We start from the raw sequence: 24,095 nt of genomic DNA, 5'->3' as shown, positions 1-24,095 counted from the left end.
TAGGTAGGCAGGGAGGGCCGGTTTCCAACTCTGCGTGCCCTACCACCGGAACTTAACTTCGTCGTTTCTTTGTGTGCTGGTGCCTTTCAAATCCAGGACCTCGGGATCTGAGTCCAGCCGATCCCGCATCTCTTCCACCGCGACCCGCAGCTGAGATGCTTTCTTTCCTTCCCGCTGCCCTGGCGCAGGCTGTGGATTATCTGCAGAGTGCCTTATCTGGCTTCTCCGCCAGCTGCTGCCCAGCACCACGTCTGAGCCCCCTCCCGCAGGCCGTCAGTTACGGAGCTCGAAAAGAATGATTGCGGTTCTCGCTTGAACCCCACTCCTGTTCTCTTCTTCACGCCTCCAGAGCAGAGAGAAATACATGGGTATTTTAGAGGATCTGCTATGCAGACCGCTTACCTCCTCCCGCAGGAAGATGGACAAGAAATCTGGGAATTGAAATTTTCAAGGCTTGTGCTGCAGGCCTGTGCCCTATAAAACTGCAAGCATTCATGCGAGGCAGGAACTATGACCGTGGGAATCTGGAGGATAAGATTTGGATTTTGTCTTGGCTCATCTGCTTAACAGCACATAGGCTTTCTGCACCTCAGTTTTCTCATCTGTAAAATGGGTATAAAACAAGCTGTTTCATAAGGTTGTAGGAAAAATTAAGTGAAATACTGAATGTGAAAGCACTTTGAAATCCTTAAGGCAATGTAGAAAAATGTTAGTGGTGATGGTTACCTTCTTCAACCCTCTGTAGGCTCTCACTTTTACGGATAACAAATGGGGGAAAAGCAGCATTCTGTTATACTCAATTTAATCCTTTATTTCTTGTCTTAGCCTATTCTTTGTTTTGTGGATGTATGATTCAGGCCTCTTTCAGTCGCTAGGGGCAGAAACCCAACCATATCACGCTCTCATGAAAGGGGGATTTAATGGCTCAGGTAAAGCAGAAGGGCAAGCGAATAGCTAAGGAGGTCTGGGACCAGAAGCTCTATCCATTCAGGGCTCTCTCTCTCTCATCTCTTTTCCCTTCTAATTTCTAACATGTCAAATACCAACAAAAGCTTTTTAGAGTCCTCAATAATTTTTAAGAGGATTAAGGGTTCCTGAGGCCAAAATATACGAGAACCACAGTCTATGGTTCTTAGGTCTAAGGAAACACCTTTTGGAAGGTTAGAGAAGGTTATTAAGGGAACCAGTGGACTCAACCATTAGTAGACTAAGGAGAAAACTTGGGCAGTTAGTTGAACAAGACAGCAGGTTTTTCTGAAACACAACTTGTGTGCCTTGTGACTTTATGTTCAATGCCAGTGATATTCCATTCTTTGTCTTGTTGTGAGACAAGAAAGACCAGAAAATTCAGTTGGGCCTAGTAGCTGCTTTCACCTTCTATGTGAAAAAAAAAAAAAAAAAAGATAAAATGTGTCATTAACTCACACTTCTTAATCATACAGTACCCAGAGGGTTGCTGCTAATCTAATGTCTAATTTCTAGAGTCCACTTGATGGGAACAGATCTCTAAGAAGGTCAGAGTCACAGTTTCTATCCCCTAATGAGGAGGGATTCTGTCCTCTGGCACAGGCTGAGCCTCCTTGTCCCAGCCAGTTCTTGGGCAAGTCTGTGAACTTGGCCTCAGCCAGGGCTGAACAAATGTGGACAGCACCTTCCTCTTCATTTGGAAAAGAAGTGAAAAAAATCTTCAAAGACCACTGGAATCCTCTTTCTTCTGTAAAACGTGTACTGATTAAAATAACTTTTAGTTCCACTACCTGCATGCAACTATTGGCATTCTCTCTCTGTATGAATAAGAACACACTGATGTGGCAAAGAACTTAAGTTCATAAGAGAAGCTAGGGTTAGGAATTTTAAAGTCCCTAAGTTTCCTTAGGGGAATTTTGTTAATTGATGGGAATTAAAAATTTTTTTGTCTTGTTTTCACTTCCCTGGCTTTTCTTTATTAGCAAGTGTGTATAACATTTGGGACTTTCTAGCTGATAAGTTTGTATACCACTGTTGAACCGTTCAAGCATTTTGATATACTGACACTACTTCAAGAAGAATCCAATATTTTCCTTTTGTGAATTATGAATTTTCATATTTTGTATAACAACATGTTACTTAGAGGTCAGATTTGGGTGGTAGTAACTACTATTGAATCAAGGCACTTTGCTCAAAAGACTGGACAATAAGTGTATTTGTAGACCTAAGGGTCCCACAGATCACAGGCTGCTGGCTGCCACTTTCTTTTCTTTCTACAAGTGGCACGTTACTATGTTCTGAGAAAACCGCATCAATACTTTTTTGCCAGTTGTCCAAACCCACCCTTAAAATGCTATGTCACTGCAGATACTAAGCAGACCAGCACTTTCAATTTAATTCTGTAAATGTTTATTGAAGCCTTTGATAAGTTTAACATGTACATGGCAGCTTGACGTAACAGGAATCTAGCTGTCCAAGGAGTTTACCCTCTGTGGTTTTTGTCAGGCCAGTATTCTTTTCCTCCTGCTTTTGGGCAGCCGCTCCTCCCCCTCTGGTGGCTGTGAATCATGGTACTTTATTCCTTCAGCCACAGAGGTGGGCATATGGCCAGGCTAGGTCAAACTGAGTTCTTACCCGTGAATTTTCTAGGAAGGTGGGGTGATGATGAAAGGAGTTCTCGCTGATGTGAGGTCTTCATGAGCTTCAGGATGATTGATCAGAATGTAGTTCATTTTCCTGTATTATCTTGTTGCTGCCCTCCTCTATATGGTTACTTTGTCCTCAGTCTGGCTTTCCTCACGGTAGCAAGCAGGACTGCCATGTTGTACAATTCCAAGAGCCATTATTCACTTCTTACAGTAGTTTATTTATCCTGGGGGTCTTTAACCCCCAAGAATCTACAAACACATTCTTGAGGGTCTGTGTGTTCTCTAGGCAAATTTTCAAATTAATTCAAGCATTCCTTAACTGGTTTAAATTGTTCCATGACACTTGAATGGGAGAAATGTCACCTTTCTTAATTGCTTAAGTGAAATTAAACTTGGCTGAGACCCCTACTTGTCAAGGGCTGGCAAAACTGGTACCAAACATTATTGGGACTTTTCCTCCCCTTAACTGTATCCTACAAGAATCCAGGTGCTTACATGGTCCTGAAAAATTAGGGACAAAGCAACCTCTGGTTGTCAGTCTGTACCCATCAGTGCTGATGCTTCTGTCCAACCACCCTTGGGTTCTGGTCCTCTGCTATCTGTTGAGCACAGCTGTCCCGGTGGGCTACAGAGATGTCCTTCATAGTGATTATTTTCAATGACTGATGACTCAGTCATCGAATAAGATCTCTCTCTGTTATCTAAAGTTTGTGTACTTCTTTGTCTTCTCCCTTAAAACTTGAGCCTTTTGAGGAAAGGGACATTGCTGATTTCTCACTGTGTCGCCAGCATGCCTAGAATGATGCCTTACACATAGTAGGTACTCAGTTGTTGAGCGAATGAATGAACATCTGACTATCATGCCAGAAGTCTAGGTTGTTGTTGTTGTTTTTTTGCCACACCGCATGGTATGCAGGATCTTAGTTCCCTGACCAGGGAAAGAACCTGTGCCCCCTGCAGTGAAAGCGTGGAGTCTTAACCACTGGACCACCCAGTGGGACTTAGAAGTCCCCAGTCTAAGTATTTATAAAACATCTGGGACACCTTCAGTTTATTATTTGCTATAAGACGTAGGTATTTTTAGCCTCACCAATACCTTTCTGGTCGTACTTTACCTTGTATTTATATGTTATTCATTTTGTAAGTATACTATTTATTGTTATATTTAAAAAATCAGTGTGATTATATATTATTTCTCTAGCTTGTCAAGACCATATTGAATGATAACTCCTCAAAAATACCAATTTCTCTTATCAACTGTCTGTCATCCCAAACCATGCTATTTGTTTAGTGATAATCCAGTGGGATAATTCTACAATTATCTTCATCAGAGAGGGACACACTGTACTCTTTCCACCCACTGACGTTTCCTGAGCAATCACTGGTTGAATAATGTCTACTCAAGCAAGCTCACACTGTGAAACCAGCTCAGCAAGGCCTACCTGGAGGATGCAAAGGTATCTGTCATGTGGTCCCTGCCCTCAGTTTGCTTCCCAGGTAATTGAGGGGAGATCCCACAAGTGAAAAGTTCAGTGATAAGTGGGAGGCAGATATCTGGCAGACACACACTTCATCTATTCTGGTGGGTCAGGTGTCTGTTCTGATTGGTTGGCTTTTCATTCGGATTGGTCAGACATCCAATCTGACAGGTCAAGTGCTTATGCCAAACTGATTGTTAAATATTTTGCGTATCTCCACTGAATGTAAAAATTAAAGAAAAAGGACATGATAATACCAAAAAATGGCGACATGAAATTTACTCTACTATAGGGTGGATTGGAAGGAATCTATTCTAATACACTTGTATTATTTCTTTCTCTAATAATGAAGTTTTTGACAATAAAATATGTTAGTGAAATTCATTCCTTTCGTTAGCTTGGGCATTGCTATGTAGGATTTTGTGTCAAATAAGGCACATACACAGTAAGTACTATGTGCTTTGGGTAGAGTTTCTTGTTAGAATGAGTGATTAAAGAAAGCCTTTTGGAACCAACTTTAAAATGGACTTTGATTCAATGGCAAAGTCAAGATGTTATGAAACTCACAATCAGCATCATAAGAGGTATTGAGATACGTGTGGCAGTAAATAATAGAATACTAAATGGCTAAATAATAAAAATATTTACTTAATCATATACTAAAATAATCATATCTAGAACTAGCGACAGGTGAGTGATCCGGCAGCTCAAATGACATGCCCAGGACCTGGTTTCTCTCCCTTGGTTTCTTAGCAATGCTTCCTCAAAGTAACACTGATTTCAACTGACCGGCCTTATGTGGTTGCAAAATGTCTTGCTGAAACTCCTGGGACACCTAGATTCAAAGAGAGCAGAATGTAAAGAATCCCCTTTTCTCAGGAGTTCAAATAAATACCTTAGAATTCAGTTCCATGGGCCCTGACTGCCCTTCCGTGAACCAATCCTAGGGTCCAAGAGAATGGCATAAGCCAACTGGCTTAAGTCATTCGAGCTGAATATAGGGTCAAACTCACCCTAAATCACAGGATCCTGTTAGAAATAGAGAAGACAGGAGGCAACAAGGCTGTAGAAGCAACTAATGAAAACTACAACCTGTTTCAGTGTCAAATGCATATAGATATTCATATTGTGTTCAGTTATGTTGAAATTTCTGAAGAGGTCATGGGGCTGAATCCAGGAAAATTCTGACTTGTCTTTCTCTTAAACAGATGGATTGATGTTGAACTGGAAAGAAGAGGCAAGAGAGAAATACTGTTTCCTTGAGGAGGTGATGGATGGTCCAAAGCTAGAATTAACACAGGCACTTAGACACCTGGTCCCTTTTCTACCCCACTTCAGCAACCAGCTAAGGTTAAACACTTCGATAGCCTTGAACTTTCTAAATTCTCTATCAGGCCCTGACAAGCCTGTCCTGGGATTTTGTAATGGAAGGAAGATTGGACAAAGTATCAGGTAACCTGGGTTCCATTCCTAGCTCCGCCCCTAACTAGCTCTGTGACCTAAAAGAGGACAACAACCCTTCTGTGCCTCAGTTTCCTCATTTGTAAAATGAAAGAGGCTGGACTAGAGAATCCATTTCTGTCTATAAAATCCTTTGGCTCTTGAACCCAAGCTCCTAACAGATGTCCTGAGATCTGCCTTAGGGGTTCTGGTCTTACAGACTTTGGTCTCCAAGGCCAACTGAACACCCTAGTGAATTGAGGAGATTCATCAACAGGCCTAGGAGGCCTTGGAGGCCAGGCAGAGTGTGGGGCTGGAAAGGAGCCCAAGACACCTAGTTCCTTATTCTAAAAAGCATTCAGTTCATCCTATGACTCAGTTATCAGTACTTCTCTCTTTCCAAAGAGTGCAAAGTTTCAGTCCTTTCTGTGACGAGAACAAGTTACTGGGTTGCCAACAACTTATTGGATTGCCAATCTACAGGATGAAGAGAAAAATGAAATTCTCCTTTGTATTTTGAGCCATATTCAATCAGATTCCTGCCTCCAATTCCTGCTTAATATGGATAATCATTTCCTGAATAACCTTAAACACAGATTTCACTCCCACCACCAATTTAACAGCAGCAAGGGCTTATAAAATGGAGTTTATCAGGAAGCACATTGAATGCTCCCAAACCTGTGATAAAACACCCTATCTCTCTCAAAATTTTTGCTCTTGCTGTTCAGTCAGAACTGAAGAGTTAACATGAAATCAAGCAGATCTCTTTGATTACTCATTTTTAAGATTTACAATTATAAATTATGGTACAATCTAATAGAATGCTGAAGAAATAAGGCTGAATAGGTAATTCTTTGGGGCCAGGATGAATATTCAGATTAAGAAGAACTGTTAATGAAATCCCAATCACATAGTAATTTCCCTCCTATTACTTTCTGAAACTCAAGTAGCTGTATGGCCTAATTAGGCCTGTTTGGGGGATTATCACAACATTTTATTTCTGCAGTGAGTGACATCACTCGGCGTTTAATATTCATTGAGGCTTTTACGAAACAGAGAGGTTTCCATATGTCTCTAGAGCAAATCATTTGTGTTTGCCATCTGCTACTCAAGAGTAGTTTTATAGAAAAAGAATGCAAATCGCTTGGTTCTTTAATTACTTTGGGGTTAGGCTACACTACAGTTGGGATTGTGGGACAGCCAATTCACTGCTAGGAGAATACTGTTGTTTACTTAGCCACCAACTTAAAGAATTCTTTTCAAGCAAATGGCATGAAAAGAAATTGAAGCCTAAAATTATCTTTGTCCCTTTAAGTAGAGGCAAAGACCATTGTGAAGTGATGTGTGAGGCTTTTTTGAGTTGGCATTAAGGAGACACTATCCAGAGCACAGGACATTGAGGTCAGTGTAGCAAGCATCGGTTCTCTTTTCTTAGTTCTGACACCAAAGGAATATATGACTCAGTACTTAAAAAAAAAAAAAAAAAAAAAAAGCCAAGGATCTCCTTGAGCTCAGTATCAAAAAAAGAGATAATTTACTCTTAGTCACCCAGGAGCTAATTACCTTGGCTTTGGACTTAGTGCCATTTGTTTCTCCTTCCCCCATTCTCATTAGCTTCTTGAATTGTGGATAATTCTCTGCTCAGTAGCATCTCCACCAGCCTATGGACACACACCATTAGTTTTGCTTCATCAGGAGTAACTTCAAACAACAGAGTTTCACCAAAAGTGGAAACCCTGGAGCTTTAAGATTATCTGTAGATTTCAATTACTGACGCTTTTTCTAAACTTCCTCACAGTAAAATTTCATTCACTGTGATTGTTAGCACATAGAATGTGAAAAATTGGCAACTGAAAGGGACCTAGTTTGGCCATTGACTAGCTATGAGATCTTAACCTCATGGCCCTCTGATTTCTAAGACTATTTTCTGGTTTAAGATGCTATAAAATCAATGCGTTTAAGAGATCGTTGTGTGTTTCCAAAGTTTGTACCTCAGAATACTAAGTGAATCAGCAGATGTTAGTAGGTGAAACTAGAAGAGAGGGTTTCATGGTCAAACTCGTTTGAGAAATGCTTCTATCAAAGTGTTTTGAAGGTACAGCTTCTCTGAACCCTTCATATGCTGCTGTGCCTGTGACTCTCCACCACTGGGTGTGGTGGGCGGCTTTTCCTACACTGCTGCCCCAGGCTGCTTTTTGAAGAAATATCTTATGGGACCTGTGTTTTGCGGAATTTAATTTGGGAAACTCTGATGTAACCTAAACCCTTAGTTTTCGACATGAAGATCTAAGCTGTAAAGTCCTCCTGTCACGATGAGAATCAGCATGTTTACAAGAAGCTGTCCAGAAGCAAGGCAGCATCCGTTAGCAGAGTGCCTGACACACTGGACTGAGAGCACCTGTCTCTGTCTCCTGGTTTCTCCTGACTCCCAGGGCAGGGCTCCCTCATGCTGCCTCTGTCACCATCACACCCACAGAAAGGCCAGCCAAGGGGTGGGGGCAATGTGATGGCTGTTCCCCTCCCACCTGGGGCTTTACCCTCAAGTCCTGGGGGACTGGCAGATATTGTACTAACTGAAATGAAAATCATTTTATGTGCAGAAGCAAATTCACCCAGAATTCTGCAAGTGCAAAAGACTAGATCCTTAAAGGAACATTCTGGATGCTGTGTTTTTCAGAAAAAAAGGCGAATATTAAGTAATTAAGCTAACATTCGCATTCTTTCTTTTCTATTATTCTATATTTTGAGTGAGTTATAGGATGTGTTAGACAGTCCCATCACGCCCAGGCTAATTTCTTACAGTGACATCTAAAGCTCTGTAACAGTGACATCTAAAGTTCTGTAAAATGATCTGCACAATAAAATGGTTTTAAAGGTGAATTACTTAAATTTCTTGAGGGCATGAATTATATTTACATTGTATCCCTAATGACTAACACAGGGCTTGGCATATATCAGGCACATAATGATAAATATGTTTGCATTAATTAGTAGATTATAATCTGATGATTAGGCTTTAATAAAATAATGGTAATAACATATTTTTGTTTGTTTCAAACTAGTATATTTAGAGGTTCTATTTTCACACCTCAATAGATTTTATGTATTTCTCATATGCTTCTTCACTCCTTAGTTTATCTAGTTCTGAAGGGTTACTGAGTGTCATCTTGATCAGCCAACCATCTTCATAACAAGATCTGTTGACAAGTCCTGGATTTTCTGCTAGAGCTTCATTAATTTTAGTTACTTCTCCTGATAAGAGAATAGAGTTCACTAGCAGCTTTCACAATTTCCAAAGCACCAAATTCCTCATTTGTTCAATTTTGTCCCAACTTCAGGCAGACTACAGTAAACAACATCTCCCAAAGCTTCCTGTGCAAAATTGCGGATTCGCACTATCCCAACACTGTTTTCTGTTGTTACCCATTCATGTTTGTGAATTTACGCACCGACAGCAGATTGTGGCCAGTGCGCAGCGCCCGAAGGGCGCCCGCCCGCAGTACCCAAGGAAGCGGCGAGCAAGGCGCGTTGGGTGCAGAGATGGTGTGCAGGCTGCAGACCACGGCCCGCATGCTCCAGCACCATGTTCGCAGGGGCGCAGGGGGTCTCCGTGCAGCATCTAGAGCACCCCGGCCGACGGGGGTGGGGGAGGACCCTGGTAATAACATATTAATGGTACTAATTAATGATAGCCTACCTTTTCAAAGATCTCTAAGATACATTCCTTGCCCTGGTTAAGGTTTATAATCAGAAGCTGGTTAACGCTCCTTATTTGTAACCTATTTTCATAAACAATTGCACTGTGATGTGGTGTTTCTTTTAGGTAGTAATAAATGGGATCACTTCTATATTTGACTTTGAGACACATGCACATAGACTTAGAATTGGAATGAGTCAGTGGACATCAAGTTCTGTCTTCCAGTCATTACAGAATTCTGCTTTCGTCACTTGGCCTATAAACATCCCCAGAGATAAAACACATAATAATAAGCCTGAAGAAATGTGTGATCCTGGAGGGCCTTAATCCTTCAAAGAAGGATTAAGTCATGTTGATAAATTATAGTATGTGTTCTATACAGTTGACCCTTGAACAACATGGGCTTGAACTGCATGGGTCCACTTACATGCAGATTTTTTTCAATAAATATCCAAAAATATACATATAGAACATCCTGTGCAAGACTTTAAGTAGATAGCCTATCCTTACGTAAGCATGAGGTGAGTGATATTTATTAATTATTATTATTTTTTTTTAATTTATTTATTTTTTTGTGGTACGTGGGCCTCTCACTGCTGTGGCCTCTCCCGTTGCAGAGCACAGGCTCCAGACGCGCAGACTCAGCGGCCATGGCTCACAGGCCTAGCCGCTCCACGGCATGTGGGATCTTCCCGGAGCGGGGCACGAACCCGTGTCCCCTGCATCAGCAGGCAGACTCTCAACCACTGCACCACCGGGGAAGCCCAGTGAGTGATATTTAATACAAAATTAATGTTAGTTTTCTTACTGTTTCATAACTTTGCTTTCAAAGAATTACATGACCATATAGTATGCCTCTCTCTCCCTCCCTCTCTCTCTGTCTCTCTCTCGTAACTGGAGAAACTGCATATCTGCCTATCATCACGGGTATGTGGTTTTTAAAAATATATAACAATGTTTCTAATACTATAGTATGAATATGACTGTAATACTGTATGCCATAAAAATGGTATAACCATTCATGTGGGTATATGCTAAGTTACAGTGAAGCAATAGTATCAATTACACTAGGCTACCATAAAGCAATCATATTGTTCCTTCTTTGTTATCAATGCATGAATCATTTTATCTGTAAATAAATATGAATTTCTTTTTCACATTATCTTTTCATTTTTGATGTCTAGTGTTGTAAGCAGATAGGGTAGGGGGGTCCCCGGAGAAAGACAGCCAAGTATGGCTCCTCTTGACATAAGAGAAGCCATTTTTGGCCTAAGCCATTTTGTGATCTAAGTCTGGACACAATGCTTGTCCTTGAACTGGTCTCAGTAATTAATGATCTTAAGGGACAAAAGAATGCAGGAGCAAATGACTGTTATCAGGCAAGAGAAGTAACAATAGCAAAGGTAATATATCAGTTGTAAAGACTCCCAGTTCTGCTTCAATGGTAAGGATTAGCCTGAAGCACTTTCTTGGGCTGTTTTGTAGAATTTAAACTCCCCTGGAGCACTCAACCACCAGATCAACTGGAACCTAAGGGATGATGCTGTTGACCTTTTCTGACCCTGGTGACTTCAATCAACTAAAGCTTGGACTCTGTCAACCCCCAATTGTATGCTGAATTCTCTGCTCAAGTCCCTTCATGAATGAATATGCATGTACCCTCAGCTTAAAACGTCACCAATTTTGGGACTTTCCTGGTGGTCCAGTAGTTAAGAATCTGCCTTCCAATGCAGGGGATGCAGGTTTGATCCTTGGTCAGGGAACTAAGATTCCCAAATGCTGCAGGGCAACTAAGCCTGCATGCTCTAGAACCCGCACGCCACAACTAGAGAGAAGCCCACGTGCCTCAACCAGGAGCCTGCATGCTGCAACGAAAGATCCTGCATGCCACAACAAAGATCCCACATGCTGCAACTAAGACCCGATACAGCCAAAATAAATAAATAAATACATATTAAAACACACAACAACAACAACAAAAACTTTGCTAATTTTGCTGTTCAGGGAGACACTGCTTTGGGAAAGATCCCCAGTGTTCTCCTTACTTGCTGCAAGTAACAAATCCTTCCTTCTCCTGATCTTTGGCTTGGTTGTATCTGTTGGCTTGACCCCCACCAAGAGGCCAACACAGTTTTTTGGTAAAAATTTTGGCGACCACGCAGGGACATCTCGCCTAGCCCCTTTGGGTTCTCCCAGCTCTATGTTGCTGGGGACCTGCAGGCAAGGGCATAGGAGAATCCCTCTTGGTGCCTGAGTTGTCAGGTCCATGCACCTCAACTCACTTGTCAGACTCAGAGGCTACTCCAGACATCTTGATCTGGAGGGTCCCTTTGAAGAAGTGAGTGGCATTCACCCAACAAATCAGCTTCTGTCCCCATCTCAACAGGGGAGCAAGAAAGACTCAAGAACTGTGCAGTTAATCTTGTCCAGTAAGCAGATAGGGTAGGGGATCCCTGGAGAAAGAGAACCAGGCATGGCTTTCTTGACATAAGAGAAGCCATTTTTGGCCTAAGCCATTTTGTTATCTGAGCCTGGCAACAGTACTTGTCCTTGAACAGGTCTCAGTAATAATGATCTTAAGAGAACAAAAGGACAAACTTAGGCAAGAGAAGAAACAATAGCAAAGATAACAAATTGTAAAGACTCCCAGTTCTATTTCAATGGTAAAGACTAGCCTGAAGCACCATCTTGAGCTATTTTGAAAAACTTAAATCCCCCCCTCAGGCACTCAACCACCAGATCAACTGGAATCTAAAGGATGATAGGGTTGACTTTTTCTGACCCTCATGACTTCAATCAACTAAAGCTTGGACTCTACCTACCACCTAAGCCCATTCATGAATATGCATGTATGCTTAGCTTAAAAATTCCCTAATTTTGCTGTTCAGGAAGATACTGCTTTGGGAAAGATCCTCAGTGTTCTCCTTGCTCCCAGTAATAAATCCTTCCTTCTCCTGGTCTTTGGTTTTGTTGTGTCTTTTGACCTGACACCCTCCAAGAGGCAAACCCAGCTTTTGGGTGACAGTCTGGCCAGGTTAGCTTGGACTCTGAGGAGTTGTCAGACAATCCCGACCTCAGGCTTGGAAACCAAGATCCCGCAAGCTTCATGGCACAGTTAAAAAAAAAAAGGAAGAAAGAAAAAAAGGAGCAGTACAATATCAAAGAATAAAAAACAAAAAATTAGAAAGATAAAAAATAATTAGGAAAAATAAAACTATAATTGAAACAACTGCAACAAGGTAAAATAAAACCACAACAGAAAAAAGAAAACAAAAAGGGGGGAGGGGGAGAACAAGCCAAAAGGAGAGATCACTAATAAAGTATAAAGAATAAAATAAAATTAGAAAAATAAAAGATTTATTAGGAAAAATAAAAATATAAAAGAATCAACAACAATGAATCAACAAGGTGAAACAAAACCCAATCTAAAAGAGGAAAAAAGAAAAGAAAAAAAAAAAGCCTTGGCTATGGGGATGGAGTTTAGGGGGGGTGGGGGTGGAACTTAGGCAGGGGCAGGGTTTAGGGTGAGGCGGGACCTAGGTGGGTGGCGGGGCCTCTGCTTAGGACCTGCGCAGAAGAGGAGAGGCAGCATGTGGAAAGGAGGGCCTCTGGAGTGTGGGGTTCCAGAGTTTGGTGGTAGGGCCCTGAGTGAGGGTGTGTGGGTGGGGTTCAGGCCCAGCGCAGCTGGAGTGCACATATGTCTCCGAGTGTAGAGATGGGGCCCTGGGTGGGGGTGTAGGGGCGGGGCTTGGACTCTGTGCAGCAGGAGGGAGGCTCCGAGGGCAGAGCATTAGGCCCGGGAGCCCGTGGTGTGATGCCTAAGTGGACAGGGAAAGCACTGGCCGCGTTCCCTTCCAGTCCTTTGCACCCCTCACCCATCATCTCCCCCAGGGTCTCCCCCATCGCCGCTGGGCCCCTAACCGTGGGTAGGTCCCGCTGGCTGTAGGAATTCCTTCCCTCCCCCAGCTGCCCCTCAGGGGTGCCGGTCCCGGAGGTCCGGCCTTTACTTTTGTTTCCCCTTCCCTCCCTCCCACTCCCTCAGGACCCGTAGCAGGAGGGGGCCTCGGTGGGCAGAGGATCAGGCCCCAGATCTCAGCAGGCTCCTGGGGGCCCAAGTGGGCAGGGGAAGTGTGGCCACGTTCCCTTTTGATCCTCTGTCCTTCCAGTGGTCCCCCAATTTCCCCCTTTGGGCGTGGGAGCCCTTCCCCTCCCCCAGCCGCCCCTCATGGGCACAAGTCCCATCCCACCTCCACTTCTCCCCCCACTTCACTCCCCTCACGCCCCACGTACTACCCGGTCGCTGGGGGTTCCTCCTGTCCCCTTAGGTGTCTGTGGTCCCCCACCGGTGCCTGGTAGGTGCCCTAGTTGTGAGGAGATGTGAATTCTGCATCCTCCTAGTATGCCATCTTGACTCCACCATCCCCTTTTGATATTTTTGACAGAATTCCCAAATATCATATTCTTTTTAAAAAAATTTTTGGCCATGCCACACAGTTTGTGGGATCTTAGTTCCTCAACCAGGAACTGAACCTGTGCCCCCTGCAGTGGAAGTGCAGAGTCTTAACCAGTGGACCACCAGGGAAGTCCCCCAAATATCAAATTCTAACTGAAGTTCTTTTGACCTCCAGCTAACTATGATGCTTCAGAGGACCCCTGAAGCACCTCAGAGAAAGATATTAAATTAACTAGGATTATTTGGTATGTTAAATTACATGGGAAGCATTGTCAAATGAGTGGTAAGCTTTCTCAGGTTATACTGTAGGGATAAATGTTATTAATATATTATTAATATAGACACTCTAGAAATTATAAGAAATTTCTAAAATTTGGATATGTCCTGGTATATAATGTTATCTGTCGTAATTCTAGGTATTATCTTTAAATGTTGTATGTCACATGTCACAGCAGTAACCAACATTCTTTGTCAATTACATTGTAATCAGGTGTTAATCACGCCTTTTTAAGTCTTGTCATTTACAGACAGTTATTGTTATACTCTGATGTTTTGCAAAAGTGCTTCATCTTCAAGAAGATTCTTAGGAAGGATGTTTTGATAAGTACAGGTCTCTGATAAATTTCTGATCATACCACTGAACTGGGTAAGAAATTTAAACATCTTAATGAAAACCTGATGGCTTCATAAAACTGTTAACAAAAAGGATTAGCTATTGAGTGAACTAATGAATATGGTTATAATTTTTATGGTTTTTGTCTAAAATGTTACTGGCTTTAATCTGTGTTTTCCAGATATAAAGAAACCCTTTCGCTCAAGCTAATTATGACTAACAGCAATTTGGTAAATTATACCTTTGGAAGTAAAACAGGAACATTTGTGTTTTTTTTTTCTACCTGATCCCTCCAAAAATTATAAATTCTTAAGTTCCCAGAAGCATTATCAGGTAAATAAAGAAGGCCACCACCTAAAAGGTACAGGAACCTCAAGGTATTTTGGGGACCTTGAAAAGGGCGGAATTCACTCAAATCTATAAATATTTCATGTGAAATCTGTGACAGGCCCATGGCATGGCTTTCCTGGCTTTAAGAGACCTTTCAAAAGTTCAATTGAGATTCCTTATGAAAAGCTCCAGCCAAGCCAACTTAAAAGAGCCTAAGTAATCAATTAATCAGACTTATTTTGCAAACAAATTAGTCTTAATTTGGCTACATTTGCTAAAAATGAAGGTAATTTTAGAGAAAAATTATGTTTCAGTGGATACTAAAATCAAGTTTTGTTAATTGAGGTCTGTATTTACTGCCTGAGACTCACCTCCCAGAGAGCTACTTATTGTTACGTTACATAATTGTAAATTTTAAATGAATTGCTAAAAAGACACTCTAATTTTGTTTCTGAAGCTTATCACAACAATGTGTCTTTAGAAGAAGATCAGATGCCCCATGTCAAGGCCCTATCAAAATTGAATGTTATTGTGTTAGCCATATGTTTGCCCTGATGTTCAGGAGGAAAAGAAAATTATCTAGTGAAGTTATCACAGAGTGTAACTACTCATGACATGTATCACTGCTTGCTTTAAGTCTACTGCTATAAGCACATGTACAATGTTTGTGTTACAATTTGGTATAATGGATAAATGTACATATAACCTACAAAATGTTTCCCCATTAACATACCTCTGAGCCTGTTCACAATATTGATTAACTTCCCCCAATGTGGATAACTAGAAGAATATCTATATATTAACAAAAAGGAGGCTTAGCACCAAGAGACATGATGAACCCAGGGCAGGCAGCAACCATCCTGGCATCAAGGGACAAATTTTTTTGTCTATTGAAAGACTTTCAATCAAGAGGGGAAATGATGAAAAAAAAATCTTCATATTGAGATATGGGGAAGTCATGCTGGCTTATACATGGTTTAACTTAAACTTTACTGACCAGGATGGCCTGTTTTGTGGCCTGTAGAACATGCATTGTACATCTGCTTTGGCCATTGAGGAGAGGAATGCTTTTAGAAATCAAACATAGAGGGGAATTCCCCAGTGGTCCAGTGGTTAGGACTTGGTGCTTTCAGCTTTCACTGCAGTGGGCCTGGGGTTCAATCCCTGGCCAGGGAACTAAGGTCCTGCAAGCTGCATGGTGTGGCCAAAAAAAGAAAAAAAAAAATAGAAATCAAACAGAGAGGACGTCATCATCACTCACATAGAGGCTTTAACAAAATTTACCCAGCAAGCCTTAACAACAGTAATCAGGCTGTCAGTCTAATGAACTCAGAAGTTTCTACGATGAAAAAGCGGTCCTACAAAACTGCATGGCCCTTGATATTTTAACAGCCCCTCAAGGGGGAAAAGTTTCAGAGGAGTGAAAAGTTATATGCAGATTTCTGACTGTGTGGGTCAGGCACCCCAAGCCCCCACATTGTTCAAGGGTCAACTATATTTTCATTTAATAAAAAAAATTTGTAGCACCTACAATATATAAAGCAACTCTCCAGGTACTATAAGGGTAATAAAGATGAAACTGATCCAGACCATCTCTTCAGAAGCCAATGGTGGTTGACAGATGAATGGATAAAGAAGATGTGGCACATATATACAATGGAGTATTACTCAGTCATAAAAAGAAATTGAGTTATTTGTAGTGAGGTGGACGGACCTAGAGTCTGTCATACAAAGTGAAGTAAGTCAGAAAGGGAAAAACAAATACCGTATGCTAACACATATATATGGAATCTAAAAAAAAAAAAGGTTCTGATGAACCTATGGGCAGGACAGGAATAAAGACACAGACGTAGAGAATGGACTTGAGGACACCAGAAGGGGGAAGGGTAAGCTGGGACGAAGTGAGAGAGTAGCATTGACATATATACACTATCAAATGTAAAACAGATAGCTAGTTGGTGCTTTGTGACCACCTAGAGGGGTGGGATAGGGAGGGTGGGAGGGAAGTGCAAGAGGGAGGGGGTATGGGGATATACGTATGCATATAGCTGATTCACTTTGTTATACAGCAGAAACTAACACAACATTGTAAAGCAATTATACTCCAATAAGGATGGTAAAAAAAAAAAAAAAAAAAAGCCGGTGGTGGGACTTCCCTGGTGGTCCAGTGGTTAAGACTCTGCCCTCCCAATGCAGGGGGTGCAGGTTCGATCCCTGGTTGGGGAACTAAGATCCCGCATGCCACACAGCGGGGCCAAAAAAACCAGAGAGAAGCTGATGGCCCTGCAGGGGAGGTGGAGCACACTTGTAAATAATTACAATGCCAGGTAAAATTATGATCTGCCAATAATGTGCTGTTGTGTTATTTATAGTTCTTTCCAAATTAGTTTACTTTTCTTTCAAAACTGGTAGTCTATAGTTAAGCAGATTATCCAGTATATTAGAACTCCCTGTTCCCTAACTATTCTGGATAAATGAAAGGTTACATTCCTCGATATCAGTGACATCAGGTATTACTAGCAGCCATCAGCATTGTCTGAGAGTCATTCTTCTCATTCAATGACAGGACTGTACCATTCCAGCAAGGTCTTATTGACAGCACCACATCACCTTCTTTGGACATACAATTCACCTGATCTGGATGGGCGAGGAGGATGGATCAGATAATGTGGAAACTTGAACTGTGGTGGGGAGGCTGAGGGCATGCCTTCAGGAAGTTGGATACTTGTGTGGGTGGCAACACAAAAGTAGATGGGCCATGTTATCAAGTGACAACCAGAAATGGGGTCAGTATAGGCACACAGATTATCCCTGGCTCTACAGAATGGGTCTGTCTGAACAGATAGTAGATCTGTGGGGGAGAAGGCTGTAGGGGCAGGAAGAGGACCTGTCTGTCCACTCCACAGATGTGACCACTATGTGATGGTGTGAATTGACTCTTTTATTCTGATTTGGGCTCTATTTTTATCTCCATTTTAAAAGAAAAAAAATTGATGTATTAATTTATATAACCACCATCGAAAGATCATTAAGGAAATATGTCCTTCATATATTAGGAACAGTGCTGTCAGAGAAGGTTGGACTAAAGCCTTTGAATCAAGAATCCAGGGCTTCCCTGGTGGCGCAGTGGTTAAGAATCTGCCTGCCAGGGCTTCCCTGGTGGCGCAGTGGTTGAGAGTCCGCCTGCCGATGCAGGGGACGCAGGTTCGTGCCCCGGACCGGGAAGATCCCACATGCCGCAGAGCGGCTGGGTCCGTGAGCCATGGCCACTGAGCCTGCGCGTCCGGAGCCTGTATTCCGCAACAGGAGAGGCCACAACAGTGAGAGGCCCGCGTACCGCAAAAAAAAGAAAAAGAAAAAAAAAAAAAAAAGAATCTGCCTGCCAATGCAGGGAACACGGGTTCGAGCCCTGGTCTGGAAAGATCCCACATGCCGCGGAGCAACTAAGCCCGTGAGGCACAACTACTGAGCCTGCGTGTCTAGAGCCTGTGATCCGCAACAAGAGAAGCCATGACAATGAGAAGCCCGCACACCGTGATGAAGAGTGGCCCCCGCTCGCCGCAACTAGAGAAAGCCTGCGCACAGAAACGAAAATCCAACACAGCCAAAAACAAATTAATTAATTAATTAATTAATAAAAAAAAAAAGAATCCAGAATTCAATGCTGTTACCATTGACATAGAGCACAGCCACAAATTAGCATCAAAATATACATCTTACACATTTCCTTATTTACATCTTTTGCCTTGAGAATTTGATGATAAAAATACTTTTTAGATGTGGACATGGTTCCCTTAAAATTAAATGTTGTAAATCATTAATTTAAACAAAGTTGATCTATGAGTTACTACGGGAGCTTGTAATGTTAACCTCTTTGCATCTCAAGCCCCAGGACTGGGATCATGACTCTGACTCTAAGGGAAACGATGTGGACAGAGGGATCTGTTTTGTCCCACGGCTCCTCGAAACCTCGGCTGACCCAAGGACCTCTCCACAAAGAGCAATGCAGCACACGCCCAGGGGCCCGGGGAATCTCTCCTTCTACCCACTTGGTCCATTTTGGGGAGGCAATAGTAGGGGTACCCAACCTAGGGTCACCACCTAGAGCTTTGGTAACTGTTTTTTTATGGGAGCTCAGCCTCTTGAGTAAAGTATTTAATTACAGAGCTTATTCATTTGGTTTCTGGCCTTTACACCTACTGGAGACCATGCCTACTGCCCAGAGTAAGTAAGTTATTTGTGGGAGGCAGCAGACATAACACTTGAAACAGCTCATGCCTCTGTGCCTTGTAGCTGAAGTGAAATTATTTATGGTATCCAGATTTGTGCTGTCTCCAGTATTAACTCACACTTTTGGCTGATTTATTATTTGGCCAGATAGCATTTGCTCTTAGGTCTTGGCAAGAGGCCCCTCCCTGGGGCCCGCTCTTTAATAAAGAGCCCTACTCTTGCTCTCTTCTGGTCATTCCTCTTCACTGGGTGAGGAATCCACAGGCCAAGTGATTTATTCACTCAGAGCCTTGCCCTGCTTTTAGGTCCAGAATTCCCTGCCAAAGTCCCTGCTTCCAGGACTGGTATGAACCTCTTTTCCTGATCTACCCTTCCAAAGGGAGACTGTGCCATTGGTGTGGTACCACAGGCCCAAAGCGGTGGCTGTGAGGGGGTGCCAATGTGGCAGGAGCTTGAACATATGTGGGGTGGGATCATCGTCGTGTGTATATAAGGCCTTTTATGATATGGGCCAGGCCTGCGGGTGGGAAATGACATCAGGCCAGGCCAAAAGTGCTTTCCTGGAACCACCACATTCTGGTGTGGAGCTCTGAGGAGTTTTGCATCAATCAAACTGATTTTATAGGTCATTATAAACATATATCTGTCAAGGTAGGAAAGGCTAACTGGCCTGTTAAGGCTAACTTGTTAGCTTCAGCTATAATTTTTTTATATTTAGACACATGATATGTGGGCCTCCATTTTTCCTGTTCCCCACATCCCACAAATATGGGACTAGGCCTGCTCTTAGAATAGGTTCAATTCTGAGTTCATTTAAAATTTTAATATAAAGGATCTGGTAAGAGACGGGTGAAGTGTGGGTAGTGGGTAGGCGGCTTTCCACCAGGTCAAATGTGACATTGCTACAACTGCCCACATTTCCTGGCCTGCTCTCTGGCCTGGCAGGAGAAACCTTACGTGCATGTGTGTTTAACATCCACTGAGAGCCAGAAAAATATGACTTGGCTGTTTTCAAAGAATTCAAGCCCCACACTGTGCTCTGGTTGTGACAGCTGCCGTTCCCCTGCCAAGCAACTCTTCCCAGCTGACTTCCTTAAGCTGTTTGGAGTTAAGAGCTGCGCACTTTGAAGGCCTCTTCCAGGCCAAAAAGAATGAACTAGAAAGGGAATTGGGGCAGGCTTCCTCGGTTGAACACCACTTCACTTCAGCGAACCCCTAAGCCTTGCTATCTGTTTTGTCAGCTGTAAAATGAGCAGCCTATTTCAGCCCTGCCTCAGAGGGCACCAAGCGGCGGGTTTAATTAATGATGATTGTGATGGGCTTTGTCATGTAAAGTCATATATAAATGAAAAGGAGCATTGGAGCTATTTTATCCAAAATCTGGAGTGCATCCTGCTTTCCACTACCATCGATAAGACTTTACGTCCTGATCACAGACCGCTGCAGACTTCAGGGGTGCAGAAAAACACAGCTGGGCTCGCCTTACCTGAACAGAAAGCAGGGTTTGGTCATGGAAGTGGAGCACAGAGCAAGCAATCGGTGCATGGTTCAGATTTCTGATGGCAGGCAGCACTGAGATCCACTGGGTCCAGCTGGCGGCAGATGATGGACTGGTTTCTGCAATCAAAGTACAAAGAACAGGTGTACCCATTTATTCCTGGGACTGTTCTGGAAAGATCCTTGAGATTGAAAGTGTCACGTTGAGGGGAGAGCTCTTTCCAAAGATCTCCCCTGCCCTTCTCCCTGTTGTCCCTGCCTCAGTTTGCTGGCTGACAGCTCACAGCAGAGGTGTTTTCTTCAGGGACAGTGTTTACTGAGAACAGGCCACAAGGATCAATCCTGTCTAGGATCCATTTCTTCCGTTAGTCTTGCGTCTTATTCATAAGGATCACAACCCACAGTTCACTTAAAGACACGTGTACATGATTAACCAGAAGTTGTACTGGTTCTGCTGAGAATCACACCTGAGAATTGTTGATTACTTTGGCTAACAGGGGATTTCTGTTCCCTGACATGATTCAGCTAACAGCAGCAAATCGTAACTTTTATATACTTAGTAGACATGATCATTCCTTCCCTTCATCTCCTAGAGCTAGGATGTTACTGGGATGAGACACCGTATTCAGCGCTCTAACTATTTTGTACAGCCTCTTATTAAGGATTAGATGACCTTGAGCTCCTTGAGAAACCCAAGAGGGTCGTAATCATTTTTGCATTGCCCTTGACATCAGTGCCTTCCATATAGGAGACAAAAACAAAAAACAAAAACAAAACTCCCAACAACTTGTTCAGGTGCATTGAAAATGAAAACTCCTTGTGAGATAAAAAAAATGATAGGAACTCCCACTGTCCATTAGGGAGCTTCGTTTTCAATTTTTTACAAAAATTTCTTGTTGGACGATCTAAGTATTTTATATTGGTTAAGGTCTTCAGCTTCAGCCAGACTTGGGCTTATATGCTTGTTCTGCAAATTACCATTCGTGGGACCTTGACTAGCATGGTGCCTTAGTTTCTTCATCTATAAAGTGGGGAAAATAATACTATCCATCCCAGTGGTGCCCAACCTTTTTGGCACCAGGGACCAGTTTCATGGAAGACAATTTTTCCACAGAGTGGGATGTGGAGCGGAGGGTGGGGGAAAGGTTGCGGGATGATTCAACCACATTACATCTATTGTGCAATTAATTTCTATTATTATTACATTGTAATATATAATGAAATAATTATATGACTCACCATAATGCAGAATCAGTGGGAGCCCTGAGCGTGTTTTCACTTGCCACTCCCTGATAGGGTTTTGATATGAGTCTGCAAGCAGTTGATTTATTATGGTCTCTGTGTAGTCAAACCTCTCTGCTAATGATAATCTGTATTTGCAGCCACTCCCCAGCGCTAGCATCACCGCCTCAGCTCCATCTCAGATCATCAGGCATTAGATTCTCATAAGGAGCGCGCAGCCTAGATCCCTCACATGCGCAGTTCACAGTAGGGTTCGCGCTCCTATGAGAATGCAATGCTGCCGCTGATCTGACAGGAGGCGGAGCTCAGGCGGTAATGCAAGCGATGCGGAGCGGCTGTAAATACAGATGAAGCTTCGCTCGCTCACCCGCCGCTCACCTCCTGCTGTGAGGCCCGGTTCCTAACAGGGTTGGGGACCCCTAATCTATCTCATAGAGAAGTTATAAAGGTTAAATGTGATAATCTATGCAAAGTGCTTAGCACAGTGCCTGGCACAAAATCAGTGCTCAGATAATACCATCCTCCTCCTCCTCCTCCTCATCCTCATCGTTAGAGATTATAGGGGAAGGAGTCTTGGTTGCTCTCAGAGCCTAAGAGTACAGCCTTCAGATTTAGTAAACTGTCCCATGGTTCCATTAATGTTACCTTATTAATCTGAAGCAGGAACCCATGTAAGTCAGAACCTCCAGGTTTTCTGCTTCTAGTCTCTGATTTCAGGTTTTATTCTTTGGATACCTAGAGAAGTATGAATAAGATAGTTTTCATTCAGACATAATTTGAGGGCTGTTTAAAAAGGCACTTTGCAAATTAACTACTTGTACATATGCCTAAGTAATTCTGTTGGTTGTAAAATATATCGTTAGGCAATGTAGATCCTTGTAAACAGGCTCATTTCCAATGTCCTTGGTGGATCTTTTGTTTAAACTGTTTTCTCCCCTTAATGTGTGGTCCCTAGATTTGATTATTCTACATGAAAAAAAAAAGTTTTTGTTGCAGACATTCATCATCAGTGAAGTTCATGATGAAGGCCTTTTCACTTAACAAACTATATTTAGGTACTGTTCAGTGTTTCAGGGAGAAGGCAGAGCTACAGTGAGGCAGCCTGAACGGGAGGACTTAGAGCCACTGGCTGCCTTGACAACAGTTTGGAGGGAGTAGGCACCTTAGGGGGTCTTCGTTCAGTCTATGCCTCCTTTTTAAAGAGCTTCTGTGCATCCGCTTCCACAGGAGCGGGCCCCAGGAGTCACTACCACCCCAAGTGCCTACAGCTGATTGGAGGAGACACTCCTGACCCAAGCTGAGATTCTGTCTGCAGGACGTCTGGAATGCGGACACAGCCCTTCTGGTCAGTCACTATTGGCCCTAGATCTAGGACAGCATACAATAAGGGGCTGGCATGGCCATTTTCACGATGTACTCTGGGAGGCAGAAAAAACTGGAATGTAGCAAAAGATGACTAAAAACGTCAGGGAGAAGTAGAGATGAGAAACCAGGTCGCCCCTGGGAGAAAAGGGGAGGTGGCAAGAGAATAGCTTTCTGCATTCCCATGGGCCTCTCAGGGCTTTGTTCTAACCCCCTTGAGGCCCAGCTGCCCTTCCGGCTCTGGCCCATGTCCAGTCCACTCTCTGTTTTAGCTCAGGCAAGCTTGAACTGTATCTGTTACATGAAACCCAAGGAGGCTTGGCTGAGTGAGTGGGCTGGCACAGAGAGAGAGGCCACACCAGGCGGGGTCCACATGGGGATGCCCACCCAGGGGGATCCCATCACACTGGCCTGTCAAAATCAGACATGCATACAGGTAATTTTTGCTGATGATAATACTGAATAGAACAGATTCATAGTTATTCCAAAACAGTGTTCTCTCCTAGTCACTTCCTGAAATGCTTTTTTGTGTAGTAGGAAGCAGCCGGCATTATAGATGGCACACCCAGAACTGTGTCTAACCCTGAATATTTTTAAAGGGGTACATGTACGTACAGCTGTCATTGGTCATGCATGTTGCAGGAAACAAAGCAAAACACAACGCGACAGGCACCGGTCTCTTCTAAGGAGCTATCAGTCCCCATCACTGTGCCACTTGACACTCATCTATAGCTTTGGCCCTCCCCCAGATTCAGGGCCCAATCCTGTCTCTAGCTGAAGGCTTTAAGGAGCCCTGTTTCAGTAGTTCAGGGGATAAAGTTAGGATATCCTGTGACTTGTCCTGCTCTGATCAAATGCCCTGGTTCTGGCCTCTGGGCTTTTGCCTTCAACCAGGCATCGAGTCCCTGTTCTAGTTCCCTGTTGTAGAGCCTGAGTCCTTGATTCCTCAGGCTTTAGCTCCTACCTCCATAACCTGACCAGAACCCTGGTCTCTTCAAAATCAGGACTCTAACTTGCTTACGTCTATTTTCTCCAGGTAACACCCCTGAAAGGCAGAACGAGCTGGGAGCTTGCTAACTGCCACTTGTCCTGTCTGTCCCACACTGCCAGTCTGGGTCACTCCCACTGTTTCTCCCAT

General features: G+C 43.0%; 1 pseudogene across 1 annotated transcript; it reads right to left on the bottom strand.

Moving 5' to 3' along the window:
• Positions 1-39: 39 nt before the first annotated feature.
• Positions 40-24,095, bottom strand: LOC309802845 (glycine cleavage system H protein, mitochondrial-like; annotated as a pseudogene). Its single transcript has 4 exons — positions 23,979-24,095; positions 22,113-22,185; positions 8,622-9,188; positions 40-189 (listed from the first exon to the last, which is right to left on the bottom strand). The product of its transcript is annotated as a glycine cleavage system H protein, mitochondrial-like (transcript).

Source organism: Mesoplodon mirus (assembly GCF_964341445.2).
Source record: "Mesoplodon mirus genome assembly, chromosome: 4".
In the NCBI taxonomy this organism is placed as follows: domain Eukaryota; kingdom Metazoa; phylum Chordata; class Mammalia; order Artiodactyla; family Ziphiidae; genus Mesoplodon; species Mesoplodon mirus.
Note: the sequence above shows the minus strand (reverse complement) of the source record. Positions and strands in the feature narration are given on the sequence as shown.